At 42.4% G+C, this 4,505-nt stretch overlaps 1 pseudogene; it reads left to right on the forward strand.

Moving 5' to 3' along the window:
- Window positions 1–1,010: 1,010 nt before the first annotated feature.
- LOC123461866 lies at window positions 1,011–1,109 on the forward strand (annotated as a pseudogene).
- The last annotated feature ends 3,396 nt before the right edge of the window (window positions 1,110–4,505 follow it).

Genomic DNA, 4,505 nt, shown 5'->3' on the forward strand with positions numbered 1-4,505 from the left:
CTATTCCAAGTTTTGCCACAGGTAGACATTCCAACTCGCCTCAGTGTGCCTCAGTTTTGTCATCTGTAAAATGAATATATTTTTTTCAATCATTTGGCACGGAGGCAATGTTTGTAATCCTGACATTTGGGAAGATTATTATGACTTTGAGGCTGACCTAGTTGCAAGCAGGAAGAGTTCTTGGCCAACCTTGGCCATAGCAAGTTTGAAGTGAGCTTGGTCAAGATGAGCCCCTGATGGAGATTAGGAGCCAGGTAGCTGGTGTTGTAGGCAGCTTAGCCTGGGTCACAAGCTTCTAGGAGAAATAAATATGTTTGACCCTCAATCATCGAGGATGCTGGCTAACCAGCCTTTGCCGACTGTTCTCCCCATTTCCTGTACTCACAGCTGCCCACATGCTAACTTCCTTAGAATTTTGGTGAGAGAGCAGGGTGTGGCGACTCTCTCTTAATTTCAGCACTCTGGAGGCAGACGTAGGAAGAATGCTGTGAGTTCAAGGCCAGCCTGAGCTAGAGTGAGACCCTCAAAAAAACAAAAACAAAAACAAAAATAACACACACACACAAAACAAAAAAACAAAACAGGGCTGGAAAGATGGCTTAGCAGTTAAGGTGCTTGCCTGCAAAGCCTAAGGACATAGGTTCAATTCCCTAGAACCCATGTAAACCAGATGCACATGGTGGCGCATGCATCTGGAGTTCACTTGCAGTGGCTAGAGGCTAGGTGTACCTCACCTCTCTTTTTCTTTTTTTTTTTTTCTTTTAATTTTATTTATTTATTTATTTATTTGAGAGCGACAGACACAGAGAGAAAGACAGATAGAGGGAGAGAGAATGGGCGCGCCAGGGCTTCCAGCCTCTGCAAACGAACTCCAGACGCGTGCGCCCCCTTGTGCATCTGGCTAACGTGGGACCTGGGGAACCGAGCCTCGAACCGGTGTCCTTAGGCTTCACAGGCAAGCGCTTAACCGCTACGCCATCTCTCCAGCCCGCCTCACGTCTCTTCTCATGGTCAGTCTGAGGACGTATACTAACATTGGAACAATACAGAGATGAGCATTGCCCCAATGCAAGGATGACATGCAAATTTGTGAAGCATTTCATATTTTTTCATGAAACCATATTTCTGTTAAATATAAGTGAAGTTTAGGCTTTTATTTTTATGTTTTTATTTTTTGGTTTTTCGAGGTAGGGTCTCACTGTAGTCCAGGCTGACCTGGAATTCAATATGTAGTCTCAGGGTGGCCTTGAACTCACGGCAATCCTCCTCCCTCTGCCTCCCAAATGCTGGGATTAAAGGTGTGCGCCACCACGCCTGGTTAGGCTTTATTTCTGTTTAATATGGCTTTTTACCACTGATTGAATGAAGGAATGTACCTTTTTGAAAAGATTTATATTCTGTAAATAAACATTGGCTGTAACAATAAAGCTGGTTCAGACTAAAAAAGAGAGAAAAAAAAAAGCGTTAGGCTTGGGGCAGTGCCAGGACTAGGTTATAGCAAATGAGACATTTACCATGACTGCACAATTTAAGTGGTACCCAGATATTCAGTAATCAAGAGTTATTAGGTCCTGGGGAGATTGCTCAGTGGTTATAGGTGCTGCTTGCAAAGCCTGCCAGCGCAGGTTCAATTCCCCAGTACCCACACAAAGCCAGATGCACAAAGTGGTGCATGAGTCTGGAGTTCATCTGTAGTGGCTGGAGGCCTGGTGCACTCTCTCTCTCTCTCTCTCTTTGAAAAATAAAATGAACAAAGAGCTATTAGGCAGCTGCAGTGGTGTACTCCAAGTCCCCGTCCCCCTTCCAGCACCGCCAGATGACACGACCCAGCCATGGCCAGCTTTGCCGGCAAAGGAGCAAAGCCCAGCACAGGCTTTGCCCAGGTCCTGTGGGTGAGAGGCTGCAGCAAAACAGAAGGGGATTATTATAAACATATATTTTATACATGTGTAAAAAACTGTCAGTCAGCTGGGCGTGATGGCATACACCTTTAATCCCAGCACTTGGGAGGCAGAGGTAGGAGGAAGCTATGAGTCTGAGGCCACCTTGAGATGACATAGTGAATTCCAGATCAGCCTAGGCTAGAGTGAGACCCAATCTCCAGAAAACAAAAAAAAAAAATTAATAAATAAATAAAGCAAAAAAGAAAAATATCAAGGAGGCTATAGATGGCTCAGTGGTTTAGGCCCAGGTTTGATTCTCCAATACCCACATGAACCCCAACATAGTCACCCAGAGCAGCATCTACCTGGACATCCTTAAGGATAAGCATCTACTAAAGCCTAAGATGGCCTTGAACTTCTGATCCTCCTACCTCCCAAGTGCTGGCATAATAGCTGGGTACCACCACATTCAGTTTATGTGGTGCGGGTGCTCAAGTCCACAGCCTCTACATGCTAAGCAAGCACTCTACAACTGAGTCACATCACCGACTCCTAAAAACATCAAAATTAAGGAAAAAAAAAACCATGATAAAGATCAAAAACCAAGCTGGGCGTGGTGGTGCACGCCTTTAATCCCAGCACTCGGGAGGCAGAGGTAGGAGGATTGCCATGAGTTCAAGGCCACCCTGAGATGACAGAGTTAATTCCAGGTCAGCCTGGCCCAGAGTGAGACCCTACCTCGAAAAACCAAAAAAAAAAAAAGATCAAAAACCTAGCTGGGTGTGGTAGCACACACTTTTAACCCCAGCACTTTGGAGGCCCTAGCACACCCATTCTCTCTCTGCCTCTCTCTCTCTCTCTCAAATAAATAAATAAATAAAATACTTTTTAGAAATAAAAAAAAAAGAATAGCGAGCTGGGAGCTACCTCAGTGATTGGTATATCTAATAATGCATAATACATAATAATACTGCAGATAGTTAGAAAACCCAAGCATTAAATTAATCCAAGATGCAGAAATATGAACATTATAACACAACTAATGGAAAAGTCAAGATGATATAAATCCACCAAAAAGTATTAATGCATTAGAAATGACCTCCAATGAGACTGATTTAGAGGAAATGTCTGAAAAAGATTTCAAGAGAATGATTATAAATATGCTCAAAGAAATAAAAGAGGAAATCAAAGGAATCAAAGAAAACACAGGAAACCAATTTAATGAAATAAGGAGGTCAATACAAGACATAAATAAGGAAACAGAAATAATAAAGAAAAACCAATCAGAATTACTAGCAATGAAGAACACAGTTAATGAAATAAAAAACTCTGTAGAAAATCTCAAATTCATGGATGAAGGAGAGGACAGAATATCTAAGCTAGAAGACCAGGTGGCAGATCTAATACAGTCCAACAAAGAGAAAGACATAATAGGAAAGTATCAATGGGAGTTTCAAGATATTTGGGACACTATGAAAAGATCAAACATAAGAATTCAGGGCATATTAGAAGGAGAAGAATTCTATTCCAAAGGCACAGTAGGCATTTTCAACAAAATCGTAGAAGAAAACTTCCCCCAAATTGGTAAAGAGATGCCAATGCAGATACAGGAATCCTTTAGAACACCAAACAGATAAAACCTGGAAAGAACCTCTTCTCACCATATTACCATTAAATTACCAAACATATAAACCAAAGAAATTATATTGAGCTGGGAGTGGTGGCACATGCCTTTAGTCCCAGCACTTGGGAGGCAGAGGTAGGAGGATTATTGTGAGTTCAAGGCCACCCTGGGACCACATAGTGAATTCCAGGTCAGCCTGGGCTACAGTGAGACCCTACCTTGAAAAAAACTATACACACACACGCATGCGCGCGTGTGCGCACACACACACATACACACACACACACACACGCACACACACATGCACATATATATTGCAGTTAGAGAGAAAAATCAGGTCACATACAAAGGCAAGCCCAACAGGATCACAGCAGATTACTCAACACAAACTTTAAAAGCCAGAAGGGCTTGGAATAATATATTACAAGTTCTGAAAGATAACAACTGTCAACGAAAGTTACTTTATCCTGCAAAGCTATCCATTCAAATAGATGGATATAGTAGTTTAAATAGATGGCCCCCAATATATTCAGTGTTTTATTCATTTGTAGTTCACATCTGCAGCCACCTGGCTGGAGGCAATGTCACTGGGTGGTCTTAATGTGTGGTGGTGGGTTTAAGATTTCAATCTCAAGATGTGCAAAGTGTGCCTAGTGGGAGTTCCTGGAGTGTGCTGTGTTGAGTGGCTTTTTGGCTTGTGTTTTCTGTCTCTCTGCTTGGTCCTGTGAAGGCAGGTCAGCTTCTTCTGCCATTACGGAACTTCCACTGGATCTATAAGTTTCAATAAATCCCTTCCTCCATAACTGTGCTTAGTCTAAAAGATCATCTCAGTGAACCTGAAGCTGTCTGCTACAGAAGTTGGTACCAGAAATGGGGTGAGATAAGCCTGACCATATGGATGTTGGTTTTTTGGAACTTTTATTTTGGAGAAATGGGCATGGACTTTATGTTTACAACTGTAGATGCCTTCTAGAATGGCAAGCCAAGTTTTATGGACT

Source organism: Jaculus jaculus, chromosome 6, assembly GCF_020740685.1.
Source record: "Jaculus jaculus isolate mJacJac1 chromosome 6, mJacJac1.mat.Y.cur, whole genome shotgun sequence".
NCBI classification, from domain to species: domain Eukaryota; kingdom Metazoa; phylum Chordata; class Mammalia; order Rodentia; family Dipodidae; genus Jaculus; species Jaculus jaculus.